This window comes from Leopardus geoffroyi, chromosome C3 (assembly GCF_018350155.1).
Source record: "Leopardus geoffroyi isolate Oge1 chromosome C3, O.geoffroyi_Oge1_pat1.0, whole genome shotgun sequence".
Lineage (NCBI taxonomy): Eukaryota > Metazoa > Chordata > Mammalia > Carnivora > Felidae > Leopardus > Leopardus geoffroyi.
The window spans coordinates 82,770,415-82,791,706 of record NC_059338.1 but is presented as its reverse complement, the minus strand read 5'-3'; positions in this window follow the sequence as shown (position 1 = coordinate 82,791,706).

The following is a 21,292-nucleotide window of genomic DNA, read 5'->3' as shown; positions in this document are numbered from 1 at the left end:
GGCCAGCTTCCTACTTTCTGCAGAGCTGGAAGACTACCGCTCAAGATAGCCATGGCTCAGCCCCAACGTTTGGGTTAAATGCTCCTCCAATCGTTGTGAACAAGAAGAGATGGTGACGTTAGCCGCTGCCAGTAGGGAAGTTGGATATCAGCTTCTACCATTTACAAGTCTGATTGCTGTTTTAGGCAGGTGTGAGAGACAATAACAAATGAAAGTTGTAGTTACCAACTAAAAAACCACATAAATGTCCCACGACACATCACGTTTCCTCTTTGGTGAGGTTCCCCTCCCCCACCCAGATTACTTTTAAATGTTACATTTCTCTTCTTATGAAAAATACTGTTGTGAGGTCCAAGAAAGTTCTATTCTTGTCTTCAGAGGTGAACGGCCAAGATTTTGTGTGTGGTCATGTCTGCGGGCTAAGTATTTGGGAAAGTCTTGCAAATAACATGGTGTGTGTGTGTGTGTGTGTGTGTGTGCGCGCGCGCGCGCGCATTGTGTGTTCAGAAGTAATGGGAGAGTGGTGCTTCAAGCACTGTTTATGAGGGATAAAATCAGATGAACTTTGAGTTTTCTGTGATCCGGGAGATTCTATTATCTAATGAAACAGAATTCCATTTTATCTCCCAACTCAGTAATGAACGCCTGGGGGCAAACCTATCTTGCTGAACACTGTTTATCTCCAGCGGCAGAGGGTCAGGATATGGCATTGTTTTAAGTGGGTATTAAAAGGATGAACAGAAATGTCTGTGACAGAGGGATCACGATGGCCTTTTTCAGACGCCAAATGTCACTGTGTCCTCTAGGCTCCGCCTAACATCTGTGAGAGAAAGTGAGCATGTCATTAGAGGGAGTGGAGCCAGATCAAGGCCACTGCTCTGTCAAATGGCATGCCTGATGAATAACCTTGCCTCGTGGCCTGAGGAAGACAAGGTGTCGCATATTATCTGATTTTAATGTGCAGTGGAAAATAGGCAACAATAGCTGGACCAATAAACTGTTCAGAGTTAAGAAGGTATTGAAGAGGCAGCGAGGTAAGCAATGGAATATGGGCTCTGGAGCGAAAGATCCAAACTTAGAAGCATCATCGCTATTTCCTTCAACAAGCTACTCTCTCACAGTTGGTTTCTTTATCCATAAAAGCGGGTGTTGGTTCATTTATTCGACAGTATTTGGTGACACTATTTGGTTCTAGTATTTTGACACTAGACTAGGCTCTGGACATGAACAAAACAGAGAGAGAGCAGGGGCATAATCTACATTTCCAGAGCATATCTATCCTACCTATCACCATCCGGGAGAGCACTGACCACCTACGGTGTTGTTCTCTCTGTACAGGAAGATGTTACACGCCGCGTAAAATGTCTCTAATTCAAGGATGTGGTCTTACCCATCTTGAACCTCCCGGCTCCCAGCCTGGGAGGCTTATTTGTTGATTGCAGTTCAGCTCTGGTCGTGTTGTCCTCTGTTCATCATCACCCTTTCTATGGGCTCATGATAATTTATTCACTGCTCGTCTGAATTCATCTTGCACCTCCCTCTTCTGAATTCTGTTCACATAACGTTGTGGGCCGAATTGTGTCCCATGCCTCAAAAAATACATTCAAATCCTAACCCCCTATACCTGAGCTTTTGATCTTCTTTGGAAATATGGTCTTTGCAGATGTAATCAATTTAAAATGAGGTTGCACTGGATTAGGGTGGTTCCTAATCCAATGACTGGTGCTCTTAAAAGATGAAGGAAATTTGGACACAGACACACAGAGAAAATAACCGTGTGACGATGGAGGCAGAGATTGTAGTGATGGATCTACAGGCTGAGGGCCACCAAGGATTGCCAGCAATCACCAGAAGCCAGAAAGAGTCAAGAATGAATCTTCCTCTAGAACCTTCAGAGAGAGCATGGTTTGGCTGATACCTTTATAATGGACTTGTAACCTCCTGAACTGTGAGCAAATAAATTAATATTATTTTAACCCATTCATTTCGAGGTACTTTATAAAGGCAGCCTGAGGAAGCTAATATACTTAATTTCTCTCATCGGAACTACATTTATCTCTTATCTTTACCTGCTGAAAGCCTACGTCTTCTTCAAGGACCAGCTCAATATCACCCAGAAGCTCATTTCAAAGTAACCAACATGCTGAAGTATTAAGGAACACTCAGAATATATATGTCTCCTAGGTTTTTTTTTAAGTTTATTTATTTTGAGAGAGAGAGAGAGAGAGAGAGAGAAAGAAAGAAGGAGGGAGGGAGAGACAGAATCCCAAGCAGGGTCCACGTCGTCAGCACAGCACCAGATGCAAGGCTTAAACTCACGAACTGTGAGATCATGACTTGAGCCAAAATCACGAGTCAGATGCTTAACTGACTGAGCCACCCAGGCGCCCCACCTCCTAGTTTTTTTATGTTTTATTTTGTATAGTAACAATAATAAAAGAAAAACTAACATGTATGTTATACTTTCAAAATGATCTAATGTAATATTCACAGCAGCTTTGTGGGATTGGAAACACAGATATCATTATCCCCATTCTGCAAGGGAATAAACTGATGGGAAGAGAAGGTGAGCAGCCCGCCTAAGCACGAATAGCCAGTGTATGTCCACAGGCAGATGACAAACAAAAGAAGGGCTCTCACCTCGGTTCTGTGAATCTCCCTTATAGCTTGGTTAGTCTTTCTCATCAAGAAGACCTAATCTCCTAGAAGTTCTTTCTCAGCAAATGGTGAGTACAGTGTGCATAGTCAAAATACTTTTTTTTAAATGGACTTTTCCCTTCCCAAGTTCCAGAATAAGCTCATTAGTTCAGCCTCATCAAAAAGCACTATGCCTGGCAAATAACATGCACTTAAAAAATGCCTATCGAGTGGATGTTCTGAACCTATTGTTCTCTCTGCTCCAGTCCTCCAGCAGCTCTGCTCTTCTCCAGACTTCTTATCAGGTTGGTACTGATCAGGCTTCAAGAGAAAGCTTGGGCACCATTCCATGCAAGGTGAGGAAAGGAGAAACAAAGTGATTTTCCATTATGTCCCCACTAAGAAAAATGCTTAAGCTCCCTGCTCCTTTTCAAGTCTAGGAAACCCCACAGCACAGATCACAAGAAATGAGAAAGAGTCCATATCTGGGTAGTAAACTGCCTCCCCCAAAAGCCCCACTGTCTTCAAGAGATCGCCAAGTCAGTGAGGGGGAGGTGGGGTTTTCATATTCTGGGGTGACAAAGATCTTGAAGTTCTAGAATTATTCACGACCTCTCCTGTTTCCTCTCCCTGTTATGGAACAGATGGAAAAGGATTAGAGCCCAAACAAGTTTGTTTGTTGGCATAAATCACACAAGACACCTGCTATTAGCAATCTCATGGATGAATCAATGCCTTTTCTCTAGTCAGAAGCATCGAAGATTGAAGTTAATCTCTCTTCCTTTTGCTCTCATTTTTAAAGTGTCATAACTTTATCCATAGAATAGATGGGGTTTTAAAAAGATGTCCTCACTCGGATTCCCACCTTCTGAATCATCAGATACTCTCCGTCCATCCATTTGCCTGAGAGGCCCCTGAACAAAATCAAATGGCAACACCCCACAAGAATAGTATGTTTGTTCCTTCTTCCAGGGTCAAGCCGATCTATATCTCGTGTTTTGTGCCTCATATGCATCTCCACAAAGTGCTGAAGGCTTAGCCTGGAGTGGTTCCCAGCACATGCTGATATCAATCTATGCATTTGCAGTGTGCTCTTCTTAGACCCTGCTGGAAGAGTATTAACTTGAATAGAGCGTTTGGATGACTGCCTGGGAACAAGTGAATTCCACCCTGGATTCACTGCATGAAATCTTGGTTTGCCGTGCTGCACCCTGAAGATGCTCAGAAGGTAATTTCTTGTTTTGTTTTGTTTTGTTTTGTTTTTTTTCCAGCAGAAACCACTGTCTCTTCATCAGGTAGGACTATGAGATAAGGAGTCTGTTGGATGATGGTCTTGGCCAAATCCTTTAAGGACCACATTTGACATGTGGCTTTGCCTGGCTACCTCCTGCTTATCATTTGAAGCTCCATTGGACTGCATCATCCTCCAAGAAGCTTCTCGTCACCTGGGGTTGGCAGATAGCACTGAAAAACCCCACTTTTATGCTATGTCTATCTCGTCCATTATTTTGCAGTTGCCTGTTTTCTTTGCTGTCTCCATTGTAAGGTTGTTATCACAAATGATATTGGTGCTATACCTAGGCACCTGAGATCCCTTTTACTTGTTGGGTTGATGTACTCATCCCCCAGCTGTCACGGGTGTTTCAGCTCATGGCTTTCATCCTCAACTTTCTCCAGAGGATTCTCATTGGGCTATTGAAGCCATTTCTCCTTGGAGATCCTGGAGTTATGATGCACTCACCCACCCACGACCACCACTTCTCTCAAGTCAGGACAGATTCTATGGCACAATTTATGTTCTTGGTCTCCCCAAAGGATTAGGCTATAGTTAGACCTTATGTGAAACTATTGTATGTATAGCTCCCTCTTCTTCTAATGTGTTTTCCTCATTCCCTTAGCAGTTCATCCTGAAAGTACTCCTCCCATCAATCACATGTACAGGAATCCTTGTCTCAGGCTCTGTTTTGAGGGAACCTGACCTGAGAGAAATATGTAATCTCATTACATTCTCATAACAACCAAAAAGTAGGTATTAATATTCAAGCTGGAAAAATGGAAATTCAGGGACAGTAAATAAAACTTTGAGATGTCATAACTTTATCCGTAGAATGGCTGGGCTTTTAAAAAGATGTCCTCACTCTCATTCCCACCTTTTGAATCATCAGATACTCTCAGTCCATCCGTTTGTCTGAGAGGACCCTAAACAAAATCAAACGGCAACACCCTACAAGAACAGCATGTTTGTTCCCTCTTCTGGGGCCAACTTGATCTATATCTCTTGCTACATAACAAACACTTGCCTGCCACACACCAGGTCCTCAGTAAAAGATGTTACATGAAATAAACTGAAATTTCCATTAACGCACCCAATAATCTTGAGTGAGACCAGGTATTGGTTGGTGATAAAATGGGAGAATTTGAAAAGGGCCATGATTTGGACACTAGACAGGTCCTCTGGTCCTACAAAAAGAGGAAATCCTGATTAAGAACATCTGATTAGACCTAAGGACCTAATTACACAGACCTATCAGTCAAGGTAATTCATTGCAGTATCCAGCCTACTATGGTAGGTCCTACAGTTATCCCTGGAAAGAAGTGAAGCCAGATCATCTCACTGGATGGCTTCTGTTGCAGGAAGTTAAATGGCTTCTCTTTAAGAGACTGGGTTTGGTAACAGAGTGGACACATTCTGATAAACAAATGTGTTTTCTTCTCTGGGACTCACCATGGTTCATTTGTTAATCTAAGCTATTGAACCAGATGAACTTTCAGAATGGTACTTCTCTCTGGTGGATGGTGAGTTACTTTTATTTTCCTCTGGGAAAGGGAAATAGATGAGTCATTCTCAATAGTTGCATATCCCAAGTGAGTTGCCTTCTCACACATAACTCATCTTGTCTGCAATGTTACGTCTGTTGGTGTGGCCACCTTCACCCAAATCCTTGAGCACTCCTCTCTACTGAGAATCCATCTGTCTTCTATGGCACCTTACTCCTACTTTAACCCAAAGTGGGATGAGTCACCCCTCCTCCAAACTTCTGAACTCTACCTATAAACCCACTATGTTTATCTGTATCGTAATACTTATTTTTGCAAATTAAAATTCTCTCTCTCTCTCTCTGTCTTCTTTGTGCATCTGATGTATCTGTCTCTGCCATTAGATTTTGAAACCCCTAAGGAGAGATAGGCCTCTCCAAACTGGTGCCTCTGAAGGGTGGCACATGGATGGTACATGATAAATGTGAACCATGTATTGTGTGAGTAAATAATTAAAACGTCAAAAAGTGGCAGATTCATGGTAACAAGACAGAGCCATAAGGAATTTCTCTACTATTCTCACTGCCAATCATATCTTGTTTTAGAGATAAAAATGGCTTAGAATTAAAGGCAAAGCTTAGTAAAGATTCAGAGATGGGACAAAATGGTTAAAGATGAGGCAAAAAACACTAATTGGAAAATCCAGATGTGATTGGGCTTATATCACAATTATTTCGGCATTTCAATTCAATTCAATACAACTTTGTTGGGGAATTTCCATGACCTGCCAACACTATTTTCCAAGGACAGTTGAATGGCATGGGATATAAAGGGAGAAGCAAGGAGGGGTGAGAGTAGAGAGGTAGTTCAGGGCCAAATTTATAGTGGCCCTAGCCACCTTAGGCAAAGTAATTGAGTGTGCATTGGAAAATTACAAGAGGAATTGCAATTACAATTAGTACTCAAATAATATTGTTGCTATCATGAAAAAATATCCTAAGACCGGTCTTTTGGTGCTCTGGACCCAGTTTCAATGCTGTGATGGGCAGGGGCTAGAGTCTAGTCCAACACCAGCGCTAAACAATTTAGGGGATTCCAGCTGGGCAGTTTACCATTCAACTCAATTCTGACACTATCTACCCAGAGATCACGTCAGATTCCATGCTTAAGGCTTCAGTCCTACAAGATTGTCTCCCTGCACAAACTTCAGATGCCAGTGACAAGCCCAGGCTCTTACCTGTACTTCTGACCAACTTGCTGTAAATCAGAGGTTTCCATGATCTCCCCTTCAATTAACTTGCTAGATTGGCTCACAGAAGTCAGGAAACCTGTTTACTCACTAGATTACCTGTTTATTATAACAGGATATAATTCACTAACAGCCAGATGGAAGCGATGCACAAGAAAAGGTGCAAGGAAAGGGCGCAGAGCTTCTATGCCTCTCCAGATGCCCCGCTCTCCCCAAAACTCCATGTGTCCACCAATTTGGAAGCTCTCTGAACCCAGTCCTTCGGGGTTTTTATGGAGGCTTTGTTACATAGGCATGATTGATTAAATGATTGGCCGCTGGAATTGAACTTCATCTCCAGCCTCTCTGCCCTATTTGGGGGGAAGGACTAAAAGGTCCAGCCTTTCATCACAAATTGGTTCTCTTGGCAACCATCAGCCTTGGCCTAGCTTACCTAAAGGCCTTCCAAAAGTCACTTCATTAACATGACAAAAGATGCTTTCTTCTCTCCTCCCAGAAAATTCCAAGCAGTTTTAGGAGCTGTGAGGCAGGAACTATAGACAAAGACCAAAGATATCTGAGAAATCCATTTTGGTCACTGAATGACCAAATACATATTTCTTATAAATCACAGTCTTGCACTTGGGATAAAACAGATAGCAGGAGAGATTTGGTCAAGCTATTTAGAATCTTACATGAACTATGAGTGAAGGTGACTACCTCTTGACCTGTTATAACAAAAGTCAAAGCCAATGTCCCAAAGTTAATAGAGTAAGAATGTTTATTGCTGACACGCGGTGTTTGCCATGCTTTGGGCACTGATCTAAGCGTTTTATGTACAGTAGTTCTTTTAATCTACGCGACACTCCTGTGGCGTGGATACTAGTGCAGTCATCCCCATTTTCTACCGGGAGATTAAGGAACTTGGTTAAGGTCTCAGAGCTACAAACCGGCAGAACCGTCACTAACCACAGGAGGTGTGTTAATAGAAGCCATTGCCGTACTAACTTCTAGAATGTAGGATCATCGACTGCTCTTCCATACAGTTTCAAAGATACAATTAACTGTCTTCCTGAGAGCATTGGGCTGCAAGTGTGGCTTGGGGGCAGAGGAAGACAGTTGGAATACACATTCCTTTTTGCCTTATAGGTCTGTGTTTTTGTAGAAATCAAGGACCCCAGATTTTACCATAGAGACGATCCCTGACTTATGATGGTTTTCAGCTTGGTGCAAAAGAAATATGCAGTCAGTAGAAACCATACTCTGAATTTTGAATTTTGATCTTGTGGGCTACCAATGCATGGTACGGTCCTCTCTTGTGGTGCTGGGTGTAGGCAGCAGCCGCAGCTCCTGCCAGCGACCTCAAGGGTCCACAACCGATACATTGATAACCGTTTTGCACCCGTAAAGCCATTTGTCACTTTCAGTATGGTATTCAATCAATCACATTGAGCTATTCAACCTTTTATTCTAGATGGGCTTCGTGTTGGATGAGTTGGCCCAACTGCAGGCCATGTAAGTGTTCTGGGCACGTTCAAGGTCCACGAGGCTAAGCTATGATGTTCAGTAGGTTAGAGGTATTACTTACATTTTTGACTTAGAACATTGGGTTATTGTCATAAGTCGAGGAAGACCTGCATGGAATCCTTCCTGAGGATAAAACCTCTAGATTTTATATAGAAGTTACCTATATTAAGCATTGAGCAATACACATAACCAAAAGCATATTCCCTCAAGACAAAGTGGGTGGGTGGTCTGGACGTGAGATAGTTTTCTAGTGAGTGTTTCTCACCTTCCTACCATGAGATCACAATGTGTGCCTATCTCAGCTGGGGACCAGAATGGCCAGGCTTGAGTGCCTTCCATAATTTACATATAAAAATTCACAGGAGTAAAGTGACTTTTGTAAGACCTCTAGTCAACCAGAATTTAAACTTTTTTTTCATTTCAAATAACATGGTATTTCAATTTCCCAATACAACAACTAACAATGTAATACTAGCAGGTTATCTACCCTCCTTTTATTCATTTAGCAGCTCAACATTCATTTATGGTTTGCTTTCAATGGATGAGACCTCTTCCAGGTACCGGAAAACCAGCTGGAAATGAGCAGGTTACGTCCCTGTTCTCACAGATCCCGACTTCTAGACAACGGAAGTTCAAGCAAGAAATGATCCTATAATAAGTGAAACACTTTCAATAAATATATAGCTTATGAGGAGAAGTAAACCAGGGTGAAGTGATAAGAATGGCAGTGACTATTAGCTTAGAAATTTAAAGGGGGGGGGAGGCGGTGCTATTGAATAGGTGACATTTACCTGAGTTTGGTGTAATTGGTAAGGAGTCAGGCAGACCGTTACCAGGGGAGAAAGCAGTTCAAAGGCAAGAATGAACTTGGCCTGTGAGAGAATCTGAACAGGCTGGCATGGGGACAGTGGTATGATGTTGGGTCTGATAGATGTGCAGAGGTCATATCTGTGCTCTGGAGTAAGGAGCTTGATGGGAAGCCACTGGAGACGTGTGCATGTGTGGTCTTGTGTGTGTGTGTGTGAGCTGTGTGCATGTGTGTGCATGTGCCTTTACAAGCTCTGAGCTAAAACTCCCTTGCTTTCTTTTTTTATTTTTTATATGTACAAAAATGTTCAATACAATATAATGAGAACCATGCATCAATAGCCCTTAAGAAATGAAACACACACACACACATACACACACACAAATAACCTAAATCCATTTCGTTTCCCTCTTGACCCCATTATTGTACTTCTCTTCCTCACTTCTTCACTTCCATCCTTCCAAGATGTAATCCCTGACCTGAATTTGGTGGCTTTCATTGACACGCTTGTCTTTATGTTTTTTAGGGCGTAGGTAGGAATCTTTGAATAATTACAATATTCTTTGGCAGATGTTTAACATTTGCATGCATAACTTCATATTGCATATTTCCTGCAACTGTTTTTTTTTTTCCTCAGTACTGTATGTGTGAAATTTATCCACGTTGATACACATGTGCAATCCATTGTGTAGATATAAAAGTTTTTTTCCATCCTACTGCCAATGGATATATTGGTCATTTGTTCACTATCCAAAACACTGCTGCAATGAACATTCTGGTATGTGTCTTACTACCTGAGAGATGGTCTAAGGCGGTGCTTCCCAACCTTTTCCATATGCATAAAAATATGCATAAACCTAACAATTCAGATGAGACAGCCCGTTCAGCTATCGGGATGAGCCCACTGTAACCCCTTCAGGCATGTGCCATTAATACTTTTCCTCTGCCTGATCTATCAATTACTGAGAGCGCTATGAAAAATGTTCCCTTTATGAGCGTAGAATTATCAAATCAGTTTTGTCAGTTTTTGCTTTTCACTTTTTGTGCTTATGGTATCAGATTCATTGACATTTAAAATTTTTATATCTTCCTGGGGAACTGTTCCTTTTATCACTAGGCTGTGATGCACTCTGTCATGGGAGATTTTGCAAGCAGGGAGGGATATGATCTGAATTATGTCTTAAAATGATGACCCTGGCTGCCGTAGGGGGAATGGAACGTAGGAAAAAGGGAAGGTGGTGATCAATTAGGAGACTGCTAAAACCATCTGGGAGGGACATAATGGCAGGTTGGATGAGGATGGTCATCCTAAAGATAAAGACAACCTCAGATTTGTAGTATGTTTTGAGTTGACAGGATTCTCTGATTAAGCGAATGTGAATGTGAATGTAAAAAAACAAAGAGAGAGAGAGAGACAGATCCAGGATAATATTTTGATTTTTGGCTTGAGCAACTGACTAGAAGAATAACAGTATCTTTGTCTCCTGATATGTGAAGACATGGCATAGTGCCTTTTCCAAAAATGGCTGCAACAATATTTCCATGCTGGTTTAGAAACTTTACACTCCCCCAGGTATAGTTATGGTTCCAGTCAGGTCTCTGTGACTTCCTTAGCTGATATATGGAATGACATTGTAGAAATGATGCTACGGGGCACCTGGGTGGCTCAGTCGGTTGAGCGGCTGACTTCAGCTCAGGTCATGATCTCACAGTTTGTGAGTTCGAGTCCCATGTCAGGCTCTGTGCTGACAGCTCAGAGCCTGGAGCCTGCTTCGGATTCTGTGTCCCCCTCTCTCTCTGCCCCTCCCCCTTGTGCTCTGTCTCTCTAAAAAATAAACATTTAAAAAAAAATTGAAAAAGAAAAGAAATGATGCTATATGACTCCTGAGATGAGATTATAAAGAGTGATACAGCTTGTGCCTGGTTTTCTCTTGGGATAATCCTCCTAGGAACCCAGCCGCCATATGGTAAAGAAGCATAGACCACATGGAGAAACCCACTTGGAGAGGAACCAAGGTCCCTGGCCCTCGGTACTAGCTAAGCTTAGCAGCCAGTACCAACTTGCCAGCCAAAGTGAGTGAGCCATCTTGGAAATGGACCATTCAGCCTTTAGTCCAGCTGCCCATCTGATGATGCATGAAGCAGAGATAAGCCATTCTTGTCAATCTCTTCCCAAATTGTAAATGTGTGAAAAAAAAAAAAAGTTGTTGGTGTCTTAAGTCACCAACTCTTGGGGTTGTTATTTATGCTTGGGATTGTTTCATACCACATTTATACAAAGAGCTCGATTTTATTTTATGCAGCAATGGACAATAGGAATAGATATATGGAAGAATATCTTGAAGAAAGGGGCCAGGGCACAGAGCTCTCTTTTGGCTATGTTAACTTTGAGGTTAATGTTAGACATCCCTCTGGAAATTTCAGATAAATAATTATATATACATACATGTCCAGAGTTCTGTAGAGGGATTGGAAATCGTTGACATACTATTGAAACCTACAGGGATGGATAAGTTTATCAAAGTAGAACCTGTAACTAAGAAAGGAAATAATGTCATTGATTCCAACTTATAATTATTGTTTTATCATGTCATTGATTTATCCATTCATTCCACAGATATTTTAAGGCCTTTTATATACCATTAACTCTACTATGTGTAGGCATAATTCTGCCTATATAGAGTTTATATTTTAGGTGCTATTAGACTTTGGTTTCACCTAAAACATATTTTACATAATACTTTGGAGACTATATAGACTTTCCTGGGTCATCATTTTAGTTTTTATGCCATTTTTATATAGGGAGGTCTATATTTTATTTGTAGACATGGTGATGTATATGTCTTATATATATCATGAATGCCTCTGCTAAATTTAGGATTACTGTCTCCTGGATGGACTCACTCACGTGGGCATAAATTGCCCATTTGAATAATATGATAGTTGGTGCTTATCAAGTTTCCCAGAGACTAGGGGATCCTTGGAGCTAAGAGCATGAAGTATGTGGGAGCCCAGAACTTTTCACCGACCATCTCTACTTTTAACATTTGATACATAGATAATTCTCATGAGTGTTCTCTTTTATTTTTTTAAGTTTATTGATTTTGAGAGACAGAGAGAAAGAGACCACGCACGTGCACAAGAGAGAAAAGGAGAGAGAGAATCCCAAGCATGCTCCATGCTGTCAGCTGGGAGCCCAACACAGGACTCAAACCCATGATCCGTGAGATCATGACCTGAGCCAAGAGCAAGAGTTGGACACTTAACCAGCTGAGCCACCCGGCTCTGTCACTTTTAACTGATCAAGAGCATGATTCCTTTTGGACTGGCAGAAGCCTTTGTACGTCATGCTCAGATATTTCTCATGATAATTCAGTTTAATCTTAAAATTTGGTAGATCTCATGCTACTGTGAATGGTAAATGTAGAAAATGATAAGTGGAGGAAAAGGCATTGTTACTCTTATAGCCTTGCAAACAACTGGGTGAACAAACCCTCCCTTATCTTATTAATGGTTTTTTTTCACAAAATGTAAGTCCTCTCTTTTGGGTTTCTGGACTCAATTCCAATGTGTGTGTTAAGGGTGGGGCAGGTAGTTTTCTCACACCAACAAGCAATTCTCAGGGTGTCTGAGAATTCAACTCAGTTCGGACACTTCCTACCCAGAGGTAGTATCAGGTTCCACAGGTAAGGGCTCAGTCCCACAGGACTGCCCTCCGCTCAGATTGCCCATTGCAATCCCAGGTTGCTACCTGTGCTTCTGACGGGCTGGTTAGGAATCAGAAGTTCCCACCACCCTCTCCTTGGGTTTAGTTAATGTGCTAGAGAGGCTCACAGAATGCAACAAAACATTTTACTCACTGGATCACTGAATTATTAGACAAGGATATAACTCAGGAACAGCCAGACATAAGAGATGTACAAGGGAAAGGGGTGTGGAGTTTCTGTGCCTTCTCTGGGTGCGCCACTCCCTAGTGCCCTAATACCCACCACCAACCTGGAAGATCTCAGAACCCTGTCCTCTTGGGTTTTTATAGGGGTTTTATTGCATAGTCATGATTGGTTAAAACATGGGCTGTCAGTGATCAATTCAACCTCTACTTCCTGGAGGTCAGGGGATGGGATTGAAAATTCCAACTCTCTAATCACATGGTTTGTTCCCGGGGTGACTAGCCCTCTTCCTAAGGTTACCCAGGGGCTTCCAAAAGTTACCTCATTAGCATAACAAAAGACACCTTTATCACCCCCATAACTTAAATTCTAAGCGTTTGGGGAGCTCTGTGCCACAAACAAGGACAAAGACAAATATGTATTTCTTACTATAAATAATATCTCCATAATTTGGCAATGACTTAATAAAATTGAATAGCAAGTCTTTGTTTTTTAATTGACAATGATTTATTTAGCATTTATTATGTATTAAATTCTTCACATATACTCTCTCTTTCACCAAAGAAACCCTGTAAGCTAGAAGGTTTTAATCTATTTCACAAATGTAAAATTTGGTGTTCAGGAAAGTTTGGACCCAGGACTAAACAAATGCAGGTCCTTTTGGCTCCAGACCAAAGACGTCAACCACACAGCCTCTCACTGCACCTCTTCTGAAGGGAATTTTGGAATCTCTGCCCCCTCGTTCTATTGGAAAGAGATAAAGGCACATAGAGGTAAAGAGATTGCTCCAAAGCTAGTAAGTGATAGACGTTGCGTTCAAATTTAGTTCCATCTAGCTCTAAACCCGAGACTTTTACCCACTCTCCCCATACCACGGCAGCCATTTTATTTAAGCCTGGGCACTGGAGGAAGAGCCATATTCTTTCTTGCCCAGCATTACCACTGGCCTCGTAAAACAGGAGCTTCTGTCTTCTCCCAAATATTGAATCCAGAACTTTTGCCTTTCTCTTTAGCTCTGATGTATTCCCCTCCATTCGAGAAATTGGAGGCTCCGAAAAGAGTCACTTTGTGATTGTTTTTGGATCTCTTCTATAGGACCTGCCTACCTGCAGGCCAGACCCTCCCCTGCTGAGGCAATCTGCCCAGCGCAGGCTGCAATTCTGTGAGGAAAATCCTGCGTGTCCCACCACTGTGTCTGTGACTGGGTTGGTGAGTCTAATTTAGCAGGAAAGGAGAAGAAAGGTTTACTTTGTATACCCTTCCAAGCTGTACTGCATCCTCTAAACTTGCTTTGTCAGTAACAAAGCTATTTGTTTATTCCCATTTTATTTTTGTATTTCGGTAAATTTGACATCCGTAGAGAGAAAGGCAATGTCAGTAGTAAAGTCAGGGCCACTCTTGGAAATGCCTCTCTCTCAATAGTATAAAAACCCATAAGAAACTAATTGTCAAAGCTCTTACTCTCCTCTTCCAGGTGTGCTGGTGACTCTTGAACTCCCTCTGGACAGAAATTCTGGAGGGGAAGCTGGAACAAGGGGTGAATTATTTAGACCGTCCCAGAAAGTCCAGTGCTGATGACCAGTGGTTTCCTGTAAAAACTCTAATACTCATGAATTAATTTAACAAATACAGAAGTGCCAGCTGGGATCCAGAATTTATTGACTAAGGAACCATTCGTTACCTCTAAAGCCTACTGGTTCTGGAATGGGCATCATGGCCTGGACCTTTACTTAAAGCACTGCAAGAGCAAAGCTGAGTAGGCAGGAAGCAAGTGTCAGGGACCCGAGGACACACCGGATCAATGCCGCCACTACTCATTTTAATTTCCGTGAAACAGTTGATTTCTTTCAAGCCCAAGATAATTCTTTGTGAGGCTCCTGAGCCCGAACGAATGTGCATGACCACTCCACTGCGCACATCCATCTGTCAAAAGACAAGATGAGGAGCAAGTGAAATTAGACCATGGCTCTCTGGTTTCCCCTAAAAGCTGCCAATGAATGAGAGCATCAGCTGCACCAGACTGGGCTAACCGGGGCTCTCATCCTTAACCGAACACTCTACACCCAGGCAGTGAGGCACATCCTGTGAATAGGGATGACTCAGCCTCAACAGGTGTCTGATGGCTTTGCCAACCAACCGCCTGTTCCAATGGGCCGGAGCAGCGGCACATTCTTGGTGGCATGAGAAGGCTGTGATGAATAGCCGGCTTGTGTCTCCTCACAGAGGGCAGGGATTGGGTTGGGGCAGGTGTGAAGGGCAGACCCAAGTGCATCAATGCATATTCTCAATCCCTGTGAAATGCACTGCCAACTGGCACATCAGCAGACTTTGGGTTTCCGAAACACCCCGTGGTGGTTCTCGTCCTTGGAACCTCTGAGTCAACATCCACCCTCAGTGGAACGGGTTATAATAATACCTTCCAAATATTCCAGGTTTTAAGTTTCCAAGACCCGGCATATTTATTACATGATAAACAACCTTTCGTGTCACATAAGGGTCGGTGTTACGATGCACATAGCTCAGAGAAATCAACTAAAGCTCAGAAGGAGAATTCTCAAAGTCCTGTGGTTCCTTCAGGAAGGAGCAGGGCACAGTCCGGGTCTCTAGATTCCTAGTGCTGTGTTTTTTCTAACACTCTGTATTGCTGAAACATACGTGACTCGCATTGAATTCCCAGAGACTCCTGGGAGAAGAGCTGAATTAAAATTGTTCTGGAATAAACTAAGCTGGAGGACAGTAAGTTCATTTACTGGATTTTTTCTGATATTTATTTATTTATTTATTTACTCACTCATTCAGTAGATTTAAAGAAAGACAGGTAAGGATAATCCTGTACCCATGCAAATAGATTATAATCCCAGCTATTTATTATCCCTGGACATTTCCCCAGCCAAAACTATGGAAATAACTTGATCCCTTTGTACCGAGGTGATACCTATTGGAATGATCACGTGATTTTTCCTCGACCCCAATTAGGAGTCTTTAATAAAGCATGACTATGTTTCTCATTCTCAGCTATAAAACTCTTTTTTTAATGTTTATTCATTTTTTGAGAGAGAGAGTGACAGAGAGTGAGCAGGGGAGGGGCAGAGAGAAAGGGAGACACAGAATCCGAAGCAGGCTCCAGGATCTGAGCTGTTAGCACAGAGCCCGACGTGGGGCTCGAACCCACGAACCATGAGATCATGAGCTGAAGTTGGCTGCTTAACCGACTGAGCCACCCAGGCACTCCTCAGCTAGAAATCTTGCTAGAAGGTCCAGGACTTCTGTGGTGTCTCCTTAATTGTCAAAGCCCAGAATTCTTTCTTCTCTGCCATCCTCCACTCTCATTTTTCCAACTTCTAGATCAAGCTTGTCTTTTTTTTAAATTTTTTTTTCAACGTTTATTTATTTTTAGGACAGAGAGAGACAGAGCATGAACGGGGGGAGGGGCAGAGAGAGAGGGAGACACAGAATCGGAAACAGGCTCCAGGCTCTGAGCCGTCAGCCCAGAGCCCGACGCGGGGCTCAAACTCAGGGACCGCGAGATCGTGACCTGGCTGAAGTCGGACGCTTCACCGACTGCGCCACCCAGGTGCCCCAAGATCAAGCTTTTCTACTTTCTCTTCAAGCTCATGGCTCAGTTACAGCCAAAATAGTCACATGAATATTCACAAAATATCCTGAAGGAAGAAAGGGACAGAAAAGAACATACCTCTTTGCCTTACAAATACTTGGGTATTACCCATATAACTTCTTCCACCCAGTTGGGTAGCACTTAACATCACTACATCTATCTGTAGGAGGGACCTAGAAATTCCGTCTATAACTGGGAAACCATATACCCAACTAACACTGGAGGTTTTATAACTGGGTTAGTCTTGGAGTTTGGGTTTTGGTAGACAACCAGCAGTGCCTGCCTCATGCAGCGTAGCTGCTCAGCATGTGTGAAACCAAATGGAAAAGATAACCCTGGAAAACATAAAAAGAAGAATGGATAATAAAAGGAATTTCAAAAGGAAGGAAGAATAAAGCTATTTTTAACCGAAAGATTTTATAGGCAAGGAAACTAAGATAAAAACAAGTTAAGCCAAGTGTCCAAGATCTTGTAGAAATGACATTGCAGAGCTAGGATCCACATCAGTGTCATCTGACTCCAAAACACTTGCTCTTAATTATTGCTTTACGTTGGCTTCCACATGATTACATAGAGCCTTTTCATGGAAACACTCAATACGATTCCTCTTCTATGGACCACTAGAGGTAAAGAAGCATGTTTATGCTCACACAGACAAGTGGCCAAAAGGAAACTTTGACCCGGTTCTTTCCATCATGACGTGATGATAGAGATTCATGTGTTAACAGCCTCAAAATCAATTCATAAAATAACAGCAGTCATTAAGAAAGAGAAAGGGGGAAGGTCTGCACAGGGTCCTTCATTTGCCCTTCTCAAGGCAGCAACGGCTTTCCTCACCTTCATTGTATTTGAGCAGAGCTCAATGAGACGATCAATATGTTGCTGACATGCTTGAAGCAGATCAATTGTTTTTGACTTGATTGGTTATTCAATGATAGAACCATGAAGGGTTCATTTGATAGACCTTGTGAAACCAGGCAGAAAGAGATTCCTGAGGACCACTAAGTATCCCAAGCATTATCCAAAGTGTGGTTGTCAATGATGCATGAGGAGAAATAGAAAAACATAAGCTCTGGACTAGATAAGGAAAGGAGTATGGGGAGTTTGGAAAGATAGCTTATAAGAAGAGCTTCACCTTGACACCAAGCTGGCCGTTACATTTAAAATTGGCTTTGCCATCCAGAGAAAGACAGATAACATATGTTTTCACTCTTATGTGGATCCTGAGAAACTTAACAGAAACCCATGGGGGAGGGGAAGGGGGAAAAAAAAAAAAAGAGGTTAGAGTCGGAGAGAGCCAAAGCCTAAGAGACTCTTAAAAACTGAGAACAAAGTGAGGGTTGATGGGGGGTGGGAGGGAGGGGAGAGTGGGTGATGGTTATCGACGAGGGCACATTTTGGGATGAGCACTGGGTGTTTTATGGAAACCAATTTGACAATAAATTTCATATATTAATTAATTAATTAATTAATTAAAATAAAATTGGCTTTGCTATTTGGGTACTGTAAACCCATGACCCCACAGCATCTTTCAATGAGCCATGTGTTCACGATTCCATCCTTGTATGTGACTACAAGAGAGTTTGATTTCAGTGAACCTATAGCATTTTGCAAAATGATCCTCTTTTGGAAAGACAAAAGATAACAGCTACTACACTCATGGAGTGCCAATCATGAGTGTACTGCACTTTGTATAACACTTGCAAAACACTGTTCCATTCGATTGTCAGAGCAACCCTACGAAATAAATGTGATAATCCCCACTTTACAAAGAAGGGCATGGAGCTCCAGAGGTGTTCAATTTCACCCGACTTTTCACAAGTTAACACTGTAACTCAAGGAGTCTCCAGGATAAAAGCGAAGTCTCTTTCTTGATATTTTGGGACAGATAATTTAGCATGGGAATGAAATAACATCGTTGAACCAGAGAGAGGAATAAACACTGTAGAATGAAGGGACATAAATACACAGAAAACACTCTGTACCTTCAAGATGTTTATTTGATGGAGACATTTTAACTTTTCGGCCTTTAAAAATTTATGTGTATGATTGTGTGGTACGTGGGTGTGGTAGTCTGTGACAGTGCATCATGGGAGACAGATGTTCAGCTAACCAACTGTTTCCAGACACGACATTGGCAATGCAATTTACATATTTTTAAGGTACGGATTCCAAATTAGCCTATCCCCGTTTGTTAGAGTGCTAACAAAAGTTTGTCTAGTCATACAAGCTAGCTTCCTGTCTCTTTCTTAGCACCATTGCTTTGTGCATATTAATTCACATAAGCAGGAACTATCAAACCCCTATTATATGCTAGGCTTGCTCTATGTAGATGAGGTTTGACCTCTGACTTCAAGGGGCTTGCGTTTGAACTATGCATGGTTGTTGCCATTTAAAATATCTATATCGAAAATTGGTGTTGAAATGTTAGTTCTACTTATTGTCTCTTACTCAAGCAGTCTGTATTCAACACAGACAATAATGCAAAATAAAGATAAATGCAATGAAAACACATACACAGAGACACACACACTGAATCCTACCATACAAAGAACATCACTATTAGCTTATCAGAAATGTTAGCCTTCACATACATTTACTGAGTCCTTATTGGATCTAAATCAGTTTTTCAGTTTTTCAACCTCATCGCTACTATTATTTGGGGCCAGAAAATCCTTTGTTATGGGGTTGTCCTGCACCTCATAGGATGTTAAGCATCCTGGGGGTCAAAACCACCCCTATTTGAGAACCACTGGATCAAAATACATTAAAGTACACCATTTCATCAGAACAACAACTATTATTTTTACCTCATTTTACAGCAAAGGAATCCGATGGTCAGAAAGGCTAAATGACCTGGGTTGGTCCCTGAAGCCATGAAAGGGAGCAGAGGTTTAAATACAGCTGTAACTGTCGTCAAATCCCCCCCCCGCCCACCCACCATCTCTCTTCTTGAGAAGAATAAAATAATAAAATGTACCACCATGAGACCTGTCTTTCTTAATGTCCAACAATATATCGTGTGCATCTTTCCATGTAGGTCAATAAAGATCCACATCGTTATATGCTATTCCCATGTGGGGATGCCCATTATTAATCCAGCCAGCCCTTCATTGTTGGACATTCACGCTCCAGGAGGAGCATTCTTGTACATTCATCTGTGCATACCACATTTCTTTTAAATGTTTTATCGGTCAGAATTTCAGCAAGGAACTTATTATTCCAAACGACATTTCTGATTGGAAAAGGTGGAGAAGTAACAGCCATGGATGGGGTTTATCTCAGGAAAAGTGGTACGTATTCACAACCAAGTTTTAGTGGCTTTTCTGTACTTAGTGCATATTAGCAAAATGGTTTTCTCAGTTTAGATGTGTTTTTCTCTTCAAGGAGATCACAAAATTTTCCACAAATCCATCAAGATCGTCCCAGGAAATAGAACAATTGGTGCCCAAATAAGGAATATGGGGATCTAACCTATAATTTTCAAGCTCCAGGCATAGAGTTGATCACAAAACTGAATACTTTTTCCTTACAGAAGTATCCAGAGATTTTCTGTCTGGAATTGAGTGATTTTAAATTTTTACTTAATGTTTATTTATTTTCGAGAAACAGAAAGACAGAGCATGAGCAGGGGAGGGCAGAGAGAGAGGGAGACAGAGAATCCAGGTTCTGAGCTGTCAGCACAGAGCCTGATGTGGAGCCCAAACTCGCAAACCAGGAGACCGTGACCTGAGCCGAAGTCAGAGGCTTAACCAACTGAGCCACCCAGGTACCCCTAGCATTGAGTGATCTTACATATTCTATTTACTTTTTAAAATTTCCCCTGGTTTATTAGAATGCATAACTATATCTCTATTTTTATTTTATTTATTTTTTTTAATGTTTATTTATTTTTGAGAGAGAGAGAGTGTGTGTGTGTGCGCAAGTGGGGGAAGGGCAGAGGGAGATGGGGACAGAGCATCAGAAGTGGACTCTACACTGGGAGCAGCGAGTCAGATGCAGGGCTTGAACTCACGAACCCTGAGATCATGACCTAAACTGAGGTCGGATGTTCAACCGACTGAGCCACCCGGACGCCCCTATATTTCTATTTTTAATAGTAATTCATTCTGTTCAGTAATCATTGAATATTCTGTTCCAGGCAGCAGGCCAGAGTCTGAAGATACAAATACGCCCAAAGTTTACCAGGTCTGAGTGGTACGTATGTATATACGATACCGATTTCTAAAACAGAAAACAGTAAGTTTTCCTGTTCTCTCCTGTTCTGTTCTTCACACAGCACCTCAGTCTGTTCTCCTCTGATCTTACACACCTCCCTTGTCCTTGTACCATTCTTCCTGCTGCACGGGATGACCTACTTCTCCATGCTATCCCCATCATCATTCACGTGGGAGGCCACGTCTCCTCATTCAAAATCCAGGTTGAACGTCTCCTATTTTTTTGGAGTTTCAGTGTCCCCTTAAGCACTCCTGTTCCGTGCCCCTACCTGGGCAATGCCTCCCTCCATTAAGGCCCTTACATCCCCCTTTTGCAACTATTTGCTTACCGTCTATCTTCCAGACAGAGATACTTGTTCCTTTAGGTGCAGGCGCAATAATTGTCATCTCTGTGTCCCAAGAGCCTAGCAGGGTGTCTAGCACATGATAGGCACTCGGTGAATTCTTACGGGTTAAATGGAGGGAGAGGAGAAAGGCAATGTGTAGTATGTATTCTTGGCCTTGCTGAAATTTCCCCGGAGGGCAGATAGGATAATCCATCGAGGAATGGGAGGGCCAGTACTAACAGAACTCATCTGATAGTAGGGCTGCCCTGGTTTTCTCCCAGGAGGA